Raw genomic sequence first — 21,165 nt, forward strand, 5'->3', positions numbered from 1 at the left:
ATTTTTGTAATTTGAAATATTTTACTGTAACATAATAAAGTAGAGAGAACTTCAAGATTTTTCTTTTTTGTATTTCAATTTCCTGGCATAAAATCTACTCACTAAATTTTTTTTTTTTTTTTTTTCTTAAACATTGTGTTTCCATCAGTTTTCTCACTGTGTCTGTCCAGGGAGGTTCAGGGGGCCTGTAGACTCTAGAGAGCCTAAGAGAGCAGAGCCTGAATCCAGGTCCCAGGGCCCCGTGGACAGTCAGGAGAGGGGCTCTCACACCTCAGGGGTCTGAGGGGCCACTCAAAGCTTAACCCTCACCCCTTCGGTTTCTGCTCGTTAACACAAAGCCCTGAGGCCCCACAGAGAGCCTGTCTGCTGTTTTCCTCCGCAGCCAGTCCCTGGAGCATTTCCCCACAGCCCAGTCAAGCCAGGCCTTCAGACACAGGTCAGGGAAAGGAAGAGTGAGAGTGTTTACAGCTGACCCTCGAACCTCATGAGTTTGAATGGTGTGGCTCCACTTAGACATGGATTTCTTCGATAGCGGACACAACAGGCCACCTGAGCACCAGTCAGCCGAATTCACCATTAAAGAACCAAAAGCTCTGGACAGCTGACTGTGTACAGTTACAGGCAAGTCCACTGCTCAGAGGTCAGGGCCCCAACCTGGTCTGTTCTAGAGTTAGCTGTCCAGTGGGCCATACATACATATTATCACATAATCTTTAAGGAGGCCCTGTTGTCTCACACTATGAAAAATAGTTCTGTCACCTCAAGATAGAGTTGAATCTTCCAAACTCTAAATTTGCCCAGAGTCAGTTGTCACTGAGTTACAACTAGGAGCACAGGGGAGGGTGCAGATTACATTCCAGTTGATGGCAAGGCTTAGAGGTCTGTTGAAAGTTCTTAATTTTGAGCTTTAGCCTTCCCCTGTCAAAACTGCAGACATGCATGAACCATGAAGTGCAGAAGCAGACAGGCAGTGGTTCTCAGGCTGACTGCCCTTGGGTGTCTCCTGGGTCCCAACCAAAAAGACTCTGAATTTGTCTCAGCTGCAGCCTGGTCTAGGCGCTTCTGAGAGCTCCCCTGGTGATTCTGATGGGCAGAGTTTGGGCAACAGCTGTGTAAGGAAAACGTCCTTCAGGGAGACTCGGGCCTGGGTTGACAGCCTCCCACTCGTGCGAAGCCTGGGGCTGCATTCGTGCAGGACAGGCTGTCAGGCCGTGGTGACTCACCGTGCTCACCTGCACTGCCCGTCAGGACTGACTGTAAGCTCAAAAGGAGCAGTGTAATCATAATTGCAGGGTCTCCCCATGTGGTTCTAATGGACAACCAGAATGGGAACCCTCATCTCTCAGGTCACCTTCACTTGGACTAGCCTATGCATCGACACTGTGCCCTTGATCAGGGCAGAATCAGACTATGTGTGTGGAGGAGGTTCCTGAGGCCGTGCCAGGATGACCACTGTCCTTGGTGTGCCTGGAGCCTCGGCTGCTGTTGGCCGTTCCAAAGCCTCTAATTCCTTGTCACCAGCAGCTAACTCATGCCAACAGTGGCAGATACCCCAAATCTGAGCCTTGAGAAAGCCCTAGACAGTTTCTTTTCTAAGAAGTTGGTTTAAAAAACCCATCTCCTGCTACAGGGAATGAGCTGCTCACCCCACTGACGGTTCTTGAAGTTGCCCTTAATGTCTGTTCTGCATTTATTACTTGGTGACAAGCACATTATTTTTTTTTTTCCTTTGTCTTCCTTGCTGGGGCTATAAAACCTTACTGAATAGGGTCTCTTGCCTCTAGTCATATCAGCCATATCAGGGGCACACATTTTTATGCTATAAAAGACACATTCCAATAGGATTTTTAAATGTAAGTCTATTTTTGTAACTTTTTAGAGCACTGAGCTTTGTAAGGTATATTTTTAGGAAAACTCATTTTTCTGCTAAAGGAAATAGTTTACTTTAGAAAGACTGCAAGAAAATCAAAATTTGAAACCGAGATTGTTGTTTAAACAATTTTAACATTTAACAGTTTTAATTGTTGTTTAAAGGGATTTAACTGAAGCAAGAGAAAAGTCTCTCTCGTAAAAAGGCACAATGTCATTGCAGAACTGGGCTAGGTTGTTGTCCTGATGAAGAGGAGAATCATTTTTATATTTATAAAACAAGAAAAGGAAACAATTACATTTAGTTTCTTTGTCTGAATCAGGTTCATTTGACTCTGGGGCAATTCAGTGGGAAAGAACCACCGTCTATTACAACTAATAGACAACATCAGCTTCATGCTGTATACCACTCATCTGCCGATGGACTCTGTAAATGTAAGAAAACAATAGCAGAGCTCTCTGTTGGTTTATATATACCAATCTGACTGACGTAGATTATTTTTGTGTTTACAGTTGATAGACATTTACAATATAGACTAGAAATACCTGCAGAGCCCTAATGTGTAGCATGTTTGATGAACACCACCAGCAGTCTTCCAAACTAAGCAGAGCCATCCTAGCGATGGGGTTTTTATCTCAGGCTGCACAGTGACATCATGGCAGTGGGGGAAGGGAAGCTTTTGAAAATCTTGAGGCCTAACAGTGCCTCAGGTGAGTGAAACCCAAGATTTATACTTTGTAAAGCTCCTAAAATCATTCTGATGTACAGCCAAAGCTGAGAACCACCAGCCTAGGGATTCGCCACAGGTGTGTGGACTTGCAGGTAGATTCTCCAAGAGTAGGTACGTAAGCATTGGGCGAACTCTAAGCACAAAGACCCCAGCATCCGTTGCTGCGGGTCAGGACCCTGAAAGGATGGGGAGAGGGCCTAATTCATCGATGAAAAAGAAATGTAAAGCAGACCCCTTCTTCCATGTCCTCTGTCAAAGGTAGATGGATAGCAAGCATCCTTGCTACCTGTCAACCATCTGGCTGCCCTGCCTCCAGCCATTGTGCAGCCATCACTGCCCAGGGAGAAAGGAAACGTGGACTCAGAGTTAGTCACAAAGGGAGACGGCAAGGATACTGCATGAGTAGTTGGATGGTGTTTATAAAATAAAAGCCAACAAGAGGATTCCTGCTAAATGTTTTATATATATGACTGTGAAGAAAGCTGAGCACCGAAGAATTGATGCTTTTGAACTGTGGTGTTGGAGCAGACTCTTGAGAGTCCCTTGGACTGCAAGGACATCCAACCAGTCCATTCTAAAGGAGATCAGCCCTGGGTGTTCTTTGGAAGGAATGATGCTAAAGCTGAAACTCCAATACTTTGGCCACCTCATGCAAAGAGTTGACTCATTGGAAAAGACTCTGATGCTGGGAGGGATTGGGGGCAGGAGGAGAAGGGGATGACAGAGGATGAGATGGCTGGATGGCATCACTGACTCGATGGACATGAGTCTGAGTGAACTCCGGGAGTTGGTGATGGACAGGGAGGCCTGTCGTGCTGTGATTCATGGGGTCGCAAAGAGTCAGACACGACTGAGTGACTGAACTGAACTGAACTGATATATATATATATATATAGGATAAAAACTGAAGCAATAACTAGTATTATTTTCTCTTCACAAGCACAGTATGCCCTCTGAGGTTACAAATTCCTGTCTGAATTGCCATCAGAAGTACTAAGAATCCCTACTCTATCACCTGGTAGATAAAACTGCATTTTTAGGTGCATTTACTAATTTTTTTCTTAAAGAAATACTTTTGACTTAATTCGGCTACAAAGTAATCTTGCTGTATGATATGAAATTTTGGAAAGGAAGACGTACTGTGGATCTGATGACATATTAGAGGTGATGTAATCAAGTAGCCTTAGGCAGCAGTAATTTCATTTTTAAACAAGCAAGCAATAGCTTTATAGCCTCTAATATATGGTACATTTTAATATTATAAAGTTTTTCTGTGATGAAATCAATATTTGTACAAATAGAAAGCAAGATTCTCTTTTATATGGTTTACACTGTTGATCAAAACATGTTGATTGTATATGGAGTATTAAAAAATTAGATGTATACTATTCATGTTCTTTACTCATAAGTATCTTATAAAAACATTGTATTCTTGTTAACAATGCAGTGTTGATAATAGTTATTAATAATATCTGACCTACTGTAGATGTCCTTTCCTGACAACTTTTTAAAGTTAATTAATAAACTTTATTTTTAGAGCAGTTTTAGTTTCAAAACTGCAAAATTGAGGAGAAATTATGGAGAGTTACCATGTGCCCTCTGCCCCACAGGCTCCCCGCTCTTCCATGCACACTGCAGGGCCTGATGCACTTCAATTAGTGGAGAGTTCCTGAGCCTGAGTTGACCGTCCCAGCACCTTGCAATGTAGGGCAAACCTTCCCGGATTCCCTGCATAGTCTCTTCTCCTTCCAGAGCCGAGAGGGAATTCCTTGATGATGATTCTACAGCAAGTTGTGGTTCTGCTCAATCATAAACACTGAAAGTCTGAGGCATTAGCAAACCACAACCGTGTGTGCAGAGCCTCAGGCCCAGCTGCTCCAACTCTTCCCCAGCAGTGCTCCCCCATGGGGAAGACCGGCCCCCCAACCCCCACTCCAGGCCTGTGGGGGAGCCCTTCTGAGCCCATCAAGAAATGACTGGTGCTGAGGGAAGTTGTTGCGTTGAGATGAAATCCTTGAACAGGTAAGGGAATCAGGTTTCTCATTCGAACTGCCCTTAAAAGGGGGTACGGGGAGAATGGGGTGCACAGGCGGGAGGCGGGTGCTGGTGGGGGATTGCCACAGGCTGGCCAGCACCTGGAGCCCACCCTACCTCCCCGGGGGCCACCCCTAGGTCCTCTTGTGTCACAGTCTCCCTGATGCTTGGGGTGACACCCATCATTTTCAGAAAAACTGTGGCTTTGTTTAACATGGTTCATCCAGAAGACCATTATCACTTACAAACACAGGTTGAGCGGGACTGTCGTACAGGTGGGAGCAGGACTTCAGGTTAACTAGGTTCTGGAATAATAAGCGGATCCAGGGACCTTTCTGTATCCCTGTGGGACACGCCCCACCCCCAGACCTCCTCAGGCTCCTGGCCTCCCCGAGCCCCCACTGCCCTCACACACAGCACCCTGGATGGCATGAGCCTCTCAGCATCACAGCCTTCCATCAGGGCTGAGCCATGGAAGGAAGGTCAGGCAACTGAGGTACAGGGACCATGTTTTAGGGCCTGGCTGCCTGGAACCTTCACTCCCAGGGGAAGGCCATGGCTTTCACCCGGAGGCTGACACCCCCACCTGAGAATAAGTACACCGGCCCCTCAGTCTCCATCCTCCCGCCCCCTGATCTGTAGCTGAAGCTCAGTGCAGATGGGGTTTCAGCTTGAAGAGATTTTGCCTTTGGGCCAACAATCTTGTAAAAGTAATCACAGCTCTCTGGAGAGAGAACAGCTTTGCCAAGTATAGGAGAGTCTGAAAAGCATGAGTAGCTGGTTCTTCCTGCTTTTGTGTGGCTCTCCCCTAGCTCAGGCCTTGGGCAGGGCCTCCTGCAGCCTGTTCTGCCAGCTCTGCTGGATCCCGGCTCCTTCAGGCTGTTCAGGGCCTTCCTCCACACGCAGAAAAGGATATTTAAAACCTGGAGTAGGAAAGCTGTATCACATCTAATTTTTGCTCTGGTCTCAAAACACAGTAAACAAAATATACTAGAGCCCATGGGCATCCGTTTGTAGTTTGGAACTGGAAGGAGGCTTGCCCCCTGGCCCACCAGGCACACTGAGCATCCTGAAAGACTCAACCCTGGGGGATGCCACATCTGCCCTGAGGTCTTTCCACTGGTTCTGCCTGCAGTCTCTTCCTCCCTGCCCTGGATACTAGGTTCTAAAGAAAACAAAAATACATCTTTTGTATATTTTACTCCATTCCTGGAGTAAAACAAGCCCAAGCACAGAGCTAGCCCATCCAAGGCCCTCACACGTGCGGGTCAGCCGCAGGACAGACAGGGCCTCTGGCCAACCATTCTGTCCTCCACCGGTGGCTCCCCTCGCGCACAGCAGGCCACCCTGGCCTCTCAGGTGGTCTTACGGAGAAGGTGCTGCTGACCAGGGCTTAGGGGAGGACTCCCTAAGTGCCTGCCCCCTACACCAGCATGAGAAGGGAAGGCAGGCTGCGGGGGGGTCTCTGCGTACTTCCTACCCCTCCCCCAGGAAAGGCTGCGTCCCAGGATGCAAGGGTGTTGTGGGGACACAGCTAGGATTACAGCCCAGGACCCCGACACCTGGGACTGAAGCTGCTGTGGCAAGCAGCGATGACCCGTCAGCTCGGCAGGGGCGGTCCAAGGTTCCCAGGAGCCTTTGAAAGGCCCACCCAGTTTTCCAAAATGCAAAACCTCTTCTTCCCTTGAACCAGTGATGCCATTAAAAAGCCCAGCCCTCCTCCCTCTGGGTGGAAGAAGTTGGAGGGGTACCTGCCCTCTATTCTATTCCAGAGTAGCTCGGCATTTCTCCTTTCCAATTATTTTCTCTCTAAGGAGCTTGCCTCTTCTGCCTTTCCTGCTTCCCCTCTATCTTATCTCTATTGTATAATTTAACCGTTCTGGAACCAAGCAGAAATGGGAGCGTATGCTAACCTATGACGAGTTTCCTCTGCTCTCACATCCACTCAGCTGAACAGTTTCCTTAAGGGCAAGTCTAAATGGATGGACCTCACACAGCACACAGCCTTTAGCCACCAGGACAAAGAGGCTCTGCTTCATAAAGATCAATAAATAACAGACAAAATGGAAATGGCACAGCCCTTCACTGAAGAGTACTAGACTCAAATGATTTCTGGACGTTTTAGCAAACCTGAAAAAAAATAGTTAATTTTCATATCAATTAAAGTGTTTCAAAACTTTATAAAAAATGGGAAGTTTCCCAATTCATCCTACAAAAGTTAGAATAATGTTTTAAAAATCAAAGAAATATTACAGAAAGAAAACTGTAACTTCATTTACAAATGTAGATATAGAAATCATTAATGAAATACAGGAAATGGAATTATTTATTCCATCAATTCAAGGACAGTTTATAAAAGATTTCATTTATATTCATGAAGAGAATAATAGGGAAAATGTGAATATTAAGAGATTCACAAAGGATTTGATAAAATTCAATCACACTGCTACTAAAATTTCTTAGTAACCTAAGAAGGGATGAAAACACCTTTAGGTAAAAATATCTACCAAAAATTTTAAAAGAAGCATTGACCTTAATGGTGAAATAGCAACCCAATACCAAATAAAGAACAAGTGACTTTATCACTTCTGTTATTCAACACTCTTCTGAAATCCACTGTTTTGGAGACAAGGAAAAGCATATAATTCATATACAATATATTTGCATCCATAGACTATAGTCAGCAAATCCTGTTCCATGCCCAAGAGTTAAATCTCGCCAGCAGGCTAGTTTATAAATAAAGCTTTATTGGAACATGGTCACATTTATTGCCTAAGGCTGCTTTCGCACTGCAGTCGCAGAGTCAATTCGGGGCAACAGAGCTCCTGCAAAGCCAAAAACATTTCCTATCTGTCCCTTCACAGAGGAAGTTTGCTGATCCCAAACAATGGAATGAAAGCAATTATTAACAAAATTAATAAAATAAGAAAATTCAGTCCATATGTAAATGTCATTAATCCTATATACCATCAATCATTAATTAAACAATGTAATGGAAAATAATCCCATTTAAAATAGCAATTAAAACTACAAAATAACTGGATGTAAACTTAAATGTGCAAGAACAGTATGAAAACAGAAACTATAGAACTTTGCTGAGGCATAAAAGAAGACTTAAAATATATATTGTATTCATGGATATGAGTACCTACCTAATCATGTTAAAATATCAATTCTCTCCTAATTATAAGGTAAAGTCAATGCAATTCACTTGAAAATTTCAATGATTCTTTTGGGAAGTAGAAATTTTAGAAGTTGGAATCTAAAAATGAAAATGCATGACAGCAGCTAAGAACATTTGGAAAGCAACTGAGTAATGATATCAATGATATAAGAATACACTATATAAATCTAAAATAAAGCTACCTAGGACCAATGTAGCCACAGGAAATAATTAATGAAAAAAAATAGAATTATGGAAACAGATGTGCACATGGAAATGTAGCATGTAATGGTAATGCCATTTCCAGACAGTGGAAGAATGAAAGTGTGTTTAGTCACTCAGCCATGTCTGACTCTTTGCAACATCATTGACTGTAGCTCACCAGGCTCCTCTGTCCATGAAATTCCCCAGGCAAGACTACAAGAGTGGGTTGCCATTTCCTTCTTGAGGGAATCTTCCCAACTCAGGGATTGAACCCAGGTCTCCCACACGGCAGGCAGTTTCTTTACCATCTGAGCCACCAGGGAAGAAGGCTCCCCAATGAACGATTTTAGAGAAAATGTTTATACCTTTGAAAATTAATTAGAGATCTACTTCAAATTCCAGTTGGACTAAAGATCTAAACCTAAAAGATATCAAAACAACTGGGTAAAATGTATGTGAATATTCTTGAAACTCAGGCAAGGTGATGCTGACACATAATAACTTAATTCCAAAGACATGGAGGAAAGGACTGTTATCATGTCCACCTAAATTCTTCTTTTTAGTTTTTAAAGAAAAAAATAACACAGTAAAAAGTCAAAATTTATATAAGGAGAAAAAACCTTGAGGGGTATCAGGGATTAATATTAAGGATTAAAATATAAAGCCCAACAGACCCATACAAATGTTAAAAACTGTACTAAGACTTTGACAGTGTATACATGGACAATTCATGACACAATTACTCACATTCACATGCTAGCAAGGTAATTTTCAAAATCCTTCAAACTAGGCTTCAACAGTATGTGAACCAAGAACTTCCAGATGTATAAGCTGGATTTAGAAAAGGCAGAGAAACCAGAGATCAAATTACCAACATTTGTTGGATCATAGAAAAACAAGAGAATTCCAGAAAAACTTCTGCTTCATTGACTGTGCTAAAGCCTTTGACTGTGGATCACAGCAAACTGTGGAAGATTCTTTAGGAGATGGAAAACCATATTAGCTTACCTGCCTCCTGAGAAACCTGTATGCAGGTCAAGAAGCAACAGTTAGAACTGGACATGGAACAATGGACTGGTTCAAAATCAGGAAAGGAGTACATCAAGGCTGTATATTGTCACCCTGCTTATTTAACTTTTATGGAGTGTATATCATGCAAAATACTGGGCTGGATGAATCACAAGCTAGAATCAAGATTTCCGGGAGAAATACCAACAATCTCAGATGTGCACATAATACGACCCAATGGCAGAAGGTGAAGAGGAACTAAAAAGCTTCATAATGAGGTGAAAGAGGAGAGTGAAAAGCTGGCTTAAAACTCAACATTGAAAAAACTAAGATCATGGCATTTAGTCCCATCACTTCATGGCAAATAGGGAAAAAATGGAAACAGTGGCAGATTTTATTTTCTAGGACTCCAAAATCATTTTGGGTGATGACTGCAGCCATGAAATTAAAAGATGCTTGTTCCTTGAAAGAAAAGCTATGACAAACCTAGACAGTATAATAAAGAGCAGAGACATCACTTTGCCAGCAAAAGTCCATACAGTCAAAGCCATGGTTTCTCCAGTAGTTGTGTATGGATGTGAGAGTTGAACCTTAAAGAAGGCTGAGCACTGCACCAAAGAATTGATGCTTTCAATGTGGTGCTGAAGAAGACTTCTTGACAGTTCCTTGTACAGCAAGGAGATCAAACCAGTCAATCCTAAAGAAAATCATCCCTGAGTATTCATTGGAAGGACTGATGGTAAAGTTGAAGCTCCAAAACTTTGACTACCTGATGCAAAGAACTGACTCATTGGGAAAGACCTGGATGCTGGGAAAGATTGAAGGCAGGAGGAGAAGCGGGCAACAGAGGATGAGATAATTGCATGGCATCATCAACTTAATAGACATGAGTCTGAGCAAACTCTGGGAAATGGTGAAGGATAGGGAGACCTGGCATGCTGCAGCCCATTGGGGTCATAAAATCAGACAAGACTTAGAGACTGAACAAAATGGGGAACTTACAAATGACTAATAACAAGGAAATATATGCTTGGCCTCACTAATAGTCAAGAAAATGCCAATTAAAATGAAATTATAAACCCTTTTCTCCACACATGTTGATAGAAATATAAAGTATCATAAACTTTTTGGAGGTCAGTAAAACCCTAGGCGATAGTAAAGTACAGGGAAGCCTGGCATGCTGCAGTCCATCACATCGCAAAAAGTCAAACACAACAGAGTGACTGTACAAAGACAGCAAAAGAGTTTAAATGCGGGTCTTCCCTCCTGGTCCAGTGGTTGAGAGTCTGCCTGCAATGCAGGGGATGTGGATCCCTACTCTGGGAAGATCCCACGTGTCATGGAGCAACTAAGTCTGTGCACCACGGCTACTGAGCTTGCACTCTAGAGCCCCAGCTCTGCGGCAAGAGAAGCCACCGCAGGGGGAAACCTGAGCACCACAGCTAGAGAGCAGCTCCCTTTCCTCGCAACTAGAAAGTCCACAAGCAGCAATGAAAACCCACCACAGCCAAAAATATTAAATAAACTAATTAAATTAAATAAATTTTCAAAAAAGTGTAAATGTGCATATCCTTTGATAGGGTAATTTAATATTTGTAGAAATAAACTCCCACTCTAGTATTCTTGCCTGGAAATTTCCATGAACTGAGGAGCCTGGTGCGCTGGATAGTCTATGGGGTCGCAAAGAGTCAAACATGACTTAGAAACTAAACATGTGTGCAAAATACTGTTATTGACCAAACTTCTCCCCACCCCAAATTCATGCTGAAGTCCTCATGCCAGTATTTGAAGGTTGGGCCTTTTGGGGTAGTTAGGGTTAAGTGAAGTCAGGAGGTTAAGACCTCATATTGGAATTAGTGTCCTTGTAAGAGGAGAGGGGTCAGAGCTCACATGCTCTCTGCCACATGAGGACACAATGAGAAGGCATCTGTCCGCAAGCCAGGAAGAGTTCCCACCAGAACCTGACCACTCTGGCACCCTGATTCCACACTCCCAGCCTCCAGAACTGTGAGAAGTCAGTGTCTGCTGTTTAAGCCCCCAGCCTGTGGTATTTTGTTTTGCCAGTTGGAGGTAAGACAAATATTCAAGCAATTATACATTTGTTATATGAATAAAAAGACAAATATTCAAGCAATTATACATTTGTTATATGAATTATACATACAAATATATGAATACAAATGTTCACTAAAAAATTATTTGTAATAAAGAAAAAAAATTTTAATTTTAATATCTATCAAAAAAGAAATTATCAAATAAATCATGCAGCATTCATAATACGGGATTCTGAGCAGTTGTGAGAAAGAATAGGAGAAATCTATATGAATATGGAGATATATCCTCATGATACAGTTCTAAATGAAATAAAGCAAGTTGCTAAATAGCATTTTTGTCATTTTTAAAAGCTTATATTTCTATATATACCTACCTTTGAGTGTGTGTGTATGTGGGGGTGTGTGCACACAGTCTGAAAGCCATCTGGGAATAGTAATGTGAGCCCATTCATGCTGGAGAACTGAGTAGGGAGCAATATGTGAAATAACAAAGTAGCAAGGAACAACTTTACGTTCTGTTTTCTATCCTTCTGTGTTGCTTGGCTTTCCATAATGAATATATATTATTTTGGCAGTTGTTTCGGGACAAAATTTAATGTTTGTCGGTTCCATTCCCTCCACTCACAACAAAACATTTAGCGGTTTTTCGTTTTGTTTGCTTTTCTTCCTCTCTTCCCCCAGAACAAATCCTTGCAGCATGGTCTCGGGGGAGCTGGTCGTGGAAGGAGAAAGCAGTGTTAGGGCTTCAGGCCGCCAGAGGATGTGGCTGGCGGGGAGTCGAGCTGAGCACACAGGTTCCTGGCTCACCAAGGATGGGACGACATAGCCCCTCCACAGCCAGGGAGTCTTAGTCAGCTTGGCTGTCGTAAAATCACACCACAGACCAAGTGGCTTAAACAACAGACATTTATTTCTCACAGTTCTGGGGGCTGAGAAATGCAAAGTCAAAGTGAAGGTAGATTCGGGTCCTGAAGCCTCTTCCTGGCCTTGCAGAGAGCAGACTCTTCACTGCTTACCCACATGGCAGAAATAGAGGGAGAGGGCGAGCTCCCTGGCACCTCTTCCTAAAGGGACACTAACACATCAGGGAGCCCCACTCTGAGCCTCTTACATCGTCTTTGTTTTAAAGTCTATTTTGTCTGGTATGACTATTACTACTCCAGCTTTCTTATAAATTCCGTTGGCTTGGAATCCCTTGTTCCTATCCCCTTACTTTCAGTCTGTAAGTGTCCCTAGGTCTGTGGTGGGTCTCTTGTAAACAACATATATACCGGTCTTGATTTTTTTATCAGCCCAGCTAGTCTATGTCTTTTGGTCAGTGCATTTAATCCATTTACATTTAAGGTAATTATCCATCTGTATGATCCTATTACCATTTTGTTAGTTGTTTTGGGTTTATTTTTTTGTAGATCTTCTCCTTCCTTTGTGTTTCCTGCCTAGAGAAATCCCTTTAGCATTTGTTGTAAAACTGTTTAGTGGTGCTGAATTCCCTTCCCAACAAATGGGAATACCATTTGTTGTAAAACTGTTTACTGGTGCTGAATTCTCTTAACTCTTGCTTCTCTGCAAAGCTTTTAATTTCTTCATCAAATCTGATCCAGAGTCTCACTGGGTAGAGTATTCTTGGTTGTAGGTTCTTCCCTTTCATCACTCGAAATATATTGTGCCATTCCCTTCTGGTCTGTGGAGCTTCTGTTGAGAAATCAGCTGATAACCTTATGGAATTTCCCTTTGTTATTTCTTTTTCCCTTGTTGCTTTTAATATTTCATCTCTGTCTTTAATGTTTGTCAGTTTGATTCCTATGTGTCTTGGTGCATTCCATCATGGGGCCCCACTCTCATGACCTCACCTAATCACCTCCCAGAGGTCACATCTTCAACACTACTATAACTGGAGGTCAGGGTTTCAGCATATGGATCTGGGGACAAAAATATTCAGTCTATAACAAAACTCTTTCTTCATTTTAGAATACAAGAACCCGGAGGAGGATAGAGGACTTTAGTGAGAGCACATGCACCCTTTAGTTTAAGTGATATACAAGTATGCCTTCGAATTTCTGGTTTTTTTTTTTTTTTAAGTGAGATACTGATCCAAGTATTCAAGCCTTGGCTATTATAGGTCAAAGTTTCAATATTTAATGCTTTTTAATGCTTAAGAAACAATATTTTTAAGTTTATTGGCTTCAGGAACCAGCAGCAGAAAGATCTGGGATATGTTTTTTAAAGTGAGTTGGAGCAGGAGGGTGTTAGGAAGAGTTTCCTTAAATATATTCCCTTCAAAGAGCACATCCCAAAGACAGTCCTAACCCAGTTCCACAAGAGGATTAGCCTTAATGTGGGAATCCACTGTATGTGGATTAAAGAGATAGGAATACCAGACCACCTTACCTGTCTCCTGACCTGTATACAGGTCAAGAAGCAATAGTTAGAACTGGACATGGAAAAACAGGCTGGTTCAAAATTGAGAAAGGAGTATGTCAAGGCAGTATATTGTCACCCTGGCTATTTAACTTATATGCAGAGTACATCATGTGAAATGCCAGGCTGCAAGAATCTCAAGCTGGAATCAAGATTGCCAGAAGAAATATCAACAACCTCAGATAAGCATATGATACCACTCTAATGGCAGAAAGTGAAGACAAACTAAAGAGCCTCTTGATGAAAGTGAAGGAGGAGAGTGAAAAAGTTGGCTTAAAAACTCAACATTCAAAAAGCTAAGATCATGGCATTTAGTCTCATCACTTCAAAGCAAATAGATAGGGAAAAAGTGGAAACAGTGATAGATTTTCTCTTCTTGGGCTCCAAAATTACTGTGGATTGTAACTGCAGCCATGAAATTAAAAGACACTTGCTCCTTGGAAGAAAAGCAATGACAAATCTAGACAGCATATTAAAAAGCAGAGACATTATTTTGCCAAGAAAGATCCGTGTAGTCAAAGCTATGGTGTTTCCAGTAATCATGTATGGATGTGAGAGCAGCCAAGTCAAGATGGCAGAGTAGAAGGACCTGTGCTCATCTTCTTTGAGAACACTAAAATCTCAACTAGCTGCTGAACAACAATCAACAAAAGGTTGTTGGAACCCACTAAAAAAAGATATCCCAGGTCCAAGGACAAAGAAGAGGCTGCAACAAGATGGTAGGAAGAACTCAATTATGTTAAAACCAAACCCCATACCTGCCAGAGACTCTAGGGAGGCATAAACAAAATCTTGTATGTGCCAGGATCCAGGGGAAAAGAGCAGTGACCCCACAAGAGACTGAGCCAGACGGATGTGAATGTTGGACCGTAAAGAAGGCCAAATGCCGAAGAATTGATGCTTTCGGATTGTGGTGCTGAAAAAGATACTTGAGAGTCCCTCGACTGCAAGAAGGTCAAACCAATCAACCTTAAATATTCATTGGAAGGACTTATGCTAAAGCTGAAGCTCCGATACTCTGGCCACCTGATGCAAAGAGCCTACTCATTGGAGAAGACTCTGATGCTGGGAAAGATGGAGGGCAGGAAGAGAAGGGGCAAGAGAGGATGAGATGGTTGGATGGCATCATCGACTCAATGGTCATGAGTTAGAGCGAACTCTGGGAGATAGTGAGGGACAGGGAAACCTGGTGCCTGTAGTCCAAGGGGTCACAAAGAGTCAGACACTACTTAGCGACTGAACGACAGCAGCTGCATGTACCTAATAACCTTTCCCTGCCTGTCTAGCATTGTGCTAGTTATGTACCATACTTGGGAGAATCAAGACGATAATCACTTAGATTACTTCCTATAGGGCTTAATTCTCTCCAGGTATCAAAAGGCCAGCTGACCTCTAAGAGTAAAGAAGGATTTCAAGCTTCAGCCATTACACTAACAGAAGGAATACACTCAATAATGAAGTGCTAATTAATACTTAAACAATGAAAGAAATTAACTAAGAAAATAATAATTAATAGCAAATACTGATTGTTAACATAGGTCAGACACTGTGCTAACTGCATATCTACACTATGAGAGAAAAATGATTTTCCCATTTTACAGATGAAAAAACATTTAAAATGCAGTGTTATACTACCATTTTGGACATAGGAAAAGTCATGTCAACCTTTATGGGAACAGAGCCCACAGAGCTGGGGTATTCTCTGGGGGTCAGCTGCACATTGCCTGGGCTGCAGACACAAAGTCAAAGCAGGCAACGGTGGGATATAGTCCTTCTGGGCCCCCAGAGAATGACAGGCCAGTAGAGTATGTATCAGTAATGAAGGACACCGGCTTACTACAGCAAACATTTACAAACTCACCCTGTGCCAAGAGAAGTGTTAGGCACTTGCTGCAGAACACCAGCTTTCTTCACAGTGCCTAACACTTCTTGGCCACCAAGGGCCAAGAACTGTTCTGGACACTGGGGATGTGATGGTAGAAAAGCTGGCAAGGCCCTGCTCTCCACCAGAGCCTCAGCTCGTTTCTTACATTCCCCCTTTTCCTGAGACAACATAGATGATCTTAAAGTTTCTAAATCTGAAGGCACCAAGGAGTTCCCAGAATAGCCACAGTGGGTTCTCCAGGTGACTCCTTTTTCTCAAGTATATTTACTTATTCCTAGGACCTCCAACACTTCCTCACTGAGTTTTCCTTTAAGCAGCTCTCCCCTCCTTCCTAGACCTAGTACTAACTCTGCCCAGACATGTCCTCTGTTACCACCACAGCGGAGCTGGCTAGGACTCTGTGCTTTCACTGGTGAAACCACCCACCAGCTCATCTCCCTAATGCCAAAGACAGGTTTCTTCAATACGCCCACTAACCACCAATGCCAAGCAGATCTATCTAGCACCCAGATCCAACCACATACCTCACCATCTTGACTCTGTTCATCCAAATTCCTCAGTGTGACATTCATTCCTTGTGACCCAACCCAGCCTGTCCACCCTCCTAGCCCATAATTAGCCCATCACTGTCTGGTCCAGGATGCCGCACCTCCCACCTTCCCCAGCAGATCCAGCTGTCACTTACCCGACAACACCCAGCCCTGTGCCACCTCCTCCAGGAAGCCACGTCTGACCTCTACCTCATACTGAGAATTCTGTTGTGTGGAGTATTTCCCACACTAGACAAAATTCCATGGAGTCAAATATTGTGCCATACTAACTATTATTCTCTGGTGCCTAGAGCAGTAACGGGCACTTAGTAAGTGCTCAATAAAGATTTGTTGAACCAAACTAACATGATCCCTGCCTTTGTCTATACGTAGTAACCAATCCTTCACTTAGATCCAGAAATAGTCCCACAGCGACTTTCTCCATGTTCTATAAAATTAATTTCTCAGTGACCAAAGGCATAATTAGCAGAATGAGATGACCAGAAAACTCCAGCTGAAATCTCTGGCCATGAGCGGTCCTGTATCTTATTTCTCTTTTAAGACCTGTATCAGCACACAGCATCCATCCCCAGCACCCACTCTCAGCTCCACATCACTGTGGCCCGTGTCACCACACTCCTGTTCTTCCATGAACCTCGCGATCCGTGGAGATAGTCTTTGATACTACACCTATGTAATGTCAATTCATCCCTCTTTATAAAACACTAAGATATTGTCATGGTAATCGATTTTTGTGTGTGTGAGGAGGGAAAAGTCTCCAAAACATTTTCCTGAGGGAAAAGAGCAAGCTACAAAATTATAAAAAGAGACTTCTCTCTTTTATAACAGAGAAATCCAGCCTATTCTATCCAAATCCTGCATAGTACTGGATATGGTAACCCACTTCAGTAGTCTTGCCTGGAAAATTCCATGAACAGAGGAGCCTGGTGGGATACATTCCATGGGGCCACAAAGAGTCAGACACGACTGAACACACACACCAATGCACACACACACTCCACAGTATAACCTTGTCATTTCTTTTTAAAGCCACTATCTCTTTGTATCCCCTTGGTAGCTTGTTTCCAGTCATTCGCTATTATAAACAATTTTTCAATGGACATTGTATACTCCCTCCTGTACACCTCTGCAAGGCTGTCTCAGAGGTATGGCAACAGGGAACTGCTTTGTCAAATCATGGGATATTTTAAATACATACTGTCAAATTGCCATAATAATGAAAGGCTCATTTCTTAATATCATTGTCAATTCTTAGTATTATCAAACTTTAACATTTGTGTCAGTTCAGTGAATGTTAAATAGCTGTTTTGGTTTTTCTTTTTCTTTTTTTGTATTGGTTTTGCATTTTCCTAGTGAATATGGACATTTACAAAATACTTAAGTAAAACACATAAATAAAGATAAATGAACATTAAAATATATATTTATTTTCTTATTATATTACACATTCAAATTTTGTTTATGATCTTTTTCTATTGGGATGTCTGTTTCCTCTCTGTGGATGTATAGGAGTTCATTACATACCCTGGATTCTCATTTTCAATTTTCTAGTCAGATACAGTATATATTGTAACTATTACCATTGGTAAACATAATTTTAACATTGTTCAAACAAATGATTTTTCTTTCTGGTTTTCGCCTTGTGAATCTTATTTTAGAAGGTCTTCCTTTTCCCTAAGGACATAAAAATGTTTTCCTATATTTTTGTTTGTCTCCAGCTTTATTATTATTTATTATATTATATTATATATTATATTTATTATAATTATTTATTATTATTATTTTTTTATTCTCAGCTTTATGAGTTTCAACAGCATAGCTCCCCCTCTGGTGCTAGACCACACATCCTTCCAATGAGATGGTTTCCTTAGCCACGTGCTCCTCAGCTGGCACTTCCTGGGCCAAGGCACACCCAGCAGGTCTGCTCCCTCATCACTATTAAACCTACAACCTCCCAGCAAACCAAGTCCCAGCCTCAGTGAGAAAAGTCAAGGGAAACATTCCAAATGGCCCTGCTGCTTTGGGTTTTCTGGTTCTGATTTCATGGTCCTAGTGATTAAATGCCTCCCACACCACCCACAGAGGCTGGAAACCTAGGAACAGCCCTGGGACTTAACCAGTAGGAGGTTCATGTGATGCCTTAAAAATGTTTTCCTGGCAGAGGAACACATCCCCACATAACTCAGCAGGATGGGGCGGCAGTGAGGGGTCTGAAGAACCTTGGCAGATTCTGTCATAGCCAGGATCATCTTTCCAAGAAGAACTTGCAGACGCTGTTGGCTGCCAGGGTGGTACTGAGCCACCTCCAGACTAGAGAACCAATCCATATGACCATATCTCTCCTCCTTGTTGGGTCAGAGAAACATGCTCTATACCTCAAGTGCGTGCCAACTCTATCAGGGTCCCCCTTCCTGGAGCTGGGCAGGCTTTAGACCACTGCACATTTTCAGCAGGAGACACCTTCTCCTTTGTCATAAGACAATTCCAAGACTTCCAGGCCTCAAACAGAAAGAAGCACCAGAGTCTTCCTTCCAACAGCAACAACAATCCTCATGAGGTTGGCTGTTATTATCATCCTAGTTTGCAGGATGGCTGCTGTACCTCCAGATGACAGCAAGAAGATGGAGACAGGAGAAGCAGGTAAAGAGGAATGCGAAACAAGCAGCTTTGGGTCAGAAACTCTAGAAGTTTGATTATCTGTCATCTGTCAGAACACTGATCAAGGGCAGCAAGATACCCTGACCCTTCTAGGGCCATGATGTTCCATCCATTTGAGCTGGAGTAGTCACTCACCCTCTCAGAATCAAGGAATCTCTGCCACCTAAACAACTGGGACTACTACAGCAGAAAGCAAGAGAAACGAGATGCTGCCAGAGAGAGACTAGCCAGTGCACACAAGGAGAAATTGGGGGGAAACAGAACTATGGTAAAGGTATGAATTCAACCGAGTGGTAACCAGAGATTTCATCACAATTCCACAGGCAGCGCAGCAATGGAGGCTCAATGTGGGGAGTGCCCAATGGCTGGGATGTTGGGGACGCCAGGGATGCTGGAACCCTACAGTTACCCACATACTCTTTTCAGTGTGGAGCAGACCCTGGAAAGCTAACAGTGATGTGAAGAGCAGAGTCCAACCCACAGAGAAGGACTGGAAAACTGGATCAGGGTGTGTGGGCTCAGCTAAGTAGGTCAAAGTGCAGGACTAGGCAGCAGCCTCAGGAGGAAACCAGAAAGCAGCCAAGAAGCCAAGGCAGAGCTGATCACCTGGCCCAGGGAGACGCAGCTAGCATTAGAGATGGAAGCTGGGACTTAGGAGTCAGGCAGTGACCAGGATCGCCTCCGGGTGTAGCCCAGGATTTCTGAGAGCAAGGCTTGGAGCAGCACAACCAAGTCTAGCCTCCATCCTAGGGGTGGGGATGAGGCTTTCATAGTACACTCCACCCTTGCTGGATGTGACTAGGTCCTGTCAAAGTTGACCTCAGTTGAGCCAACACGGCTGGAAGGGGAACCCAGGGAAGAGGGGCTAACACAGTCCTCACAGCTCCCACTCACGTTCACTTGCTCATCAGCCTCCTTCACACCCATTCCTGTGACAGAGGAGACAGCCCCTCTCCCTCCACTCTCTCTCCATGTGCTTCTCTGTGTCTGTGATTCTAGAGAAAGGTCCAGAACAACTGCTCTCCCTTCTTTCTCTTCCCATGATGCCCTTCGCATTCTCTTGACAGGTTGTGCCAGATTTGGGCACCCTCTGGGTTATTTCTACCTCCTTTCCTTTCATCCACTAGGGTGTGGAGAGAAACTGGAGTCCAAGAGTTGTCTGTGCTTCAGGCCACACCCAGCAGGGCCCACTTCCCACCTGGAATTCTGACTTGCTGCTTGGAGGTGCAACAGCCATCTTTTCAAGAACCTTAATGTATTTATTCACTAAAAACAAACTTTCTTCTATGACTTTGTCATCTCTTGCATACTGCAGCTCAGCTTTCACTCTCACCTTTTAGTCTCCCCAACCTATTCCATCTAACAGAATACAGCATATTAGTTATGAAGACCATTTACCACAGAACAGGAAACAGTAAGGCACATTGCCCATGGCCTCATGCATTTTGGAGTTCTCATTACTAGACCATATAGAATGCAATTAAGACACTTGCTCCTTGGAAGAAAAGCTGTGACAAACCCGGAAAGCATATGAAAAAGCAGAAAGATCACTTTGCCAACAAAGATCCATAGAGTCAAAGCTATAGCTTTCCCAGTAGTCATGTATGGGTAAGAGAGTTGGACCATAAAGAAGGCTGAGAACTGAAGAACTGATGCTTTTGAACTGTGGTGTTAGAGAATACTATTGAGAGTCCCTCGGACAGCAAGGAGATCCAATCAGTCAATCCTAAAGGAAATCAACCCTGAATATTAATTGGAAGGATTAATGCTGAAGCTGAAGCTCCAAAACTTTAGCCACCTGATGTGAAGAGCTGACTCACTGGAAAGACCCTGATGCTGGGAAAGATTCAGGGCAGGAGGAAAATGGGCAGTGGACAATGAGATGGTTGGATGGTATCACCAACTCAACGGATAAGAGTTTGAGAAAACTCTGGGAGATAGTGAAGGATGACTTAGCGACTAAGCAACAGCAACAACAAACAATAAAGAATAAAGAGCATCCTGTTGCTAGTAGATTTATCTGAAATTGCTGGAGTAAGACATCTTGCTAGGATTTGAGCAGAGGTCTGCTCCGTTGTGTGTGCTGTTCAAACAAAGCAGGATCCTAGATGTTTTCGCTTCTGAGAGACAAAGCACAGGACCCCTCTGCCCTTCATGGGAGTCCACAAACTGCCCGAGCTGAGGACTTCACATTCAGGGGGCGAAAGCACTATTGTGCTTACCTTGTTTTACATTCTTTGAGAAAAGGAGGGAGCTTACTCAGGTTATAACCTGAGGAGCCACTTCCTTGGCAGTGAGAGTCTCAAATCAGCCATTAACGTGATTTACAAGCGTATGTGAAATAAACAGCAGGCAGAACAGGTGCTTCTAGCCTCTCCTACAAAGGTGCAATGACTCTATGGAAATGCACTTTATCATTTGTAAAGGACTCACATCCAAGAAAGAAGGCAATGGCACCCCACTCCAGTACTCTGGAAGATCCCATGGACGGAGGAGTGTGGTGGGCAGCAGTCCATGGGGTCTCTAAGAGTCAGACACGACTGAGAGACTTCACTTTCACTTTTCACTTTCATGCATTGGAGAAGGAAAT

The sequence above is a fragment of the Bos mutus genome, chromosome 22, assembly GCF_027580195.1.
Source record: "Bos mutus isolate GX-2022 chromosome 22, NWIPB_WYAK_1.1, whole genome shotgun sequence".
NCBI lineage: Eukaryota > Metazoa > Chordata > Mammalia > Artiodactyla > Bovidae > Bos > Bos mutus.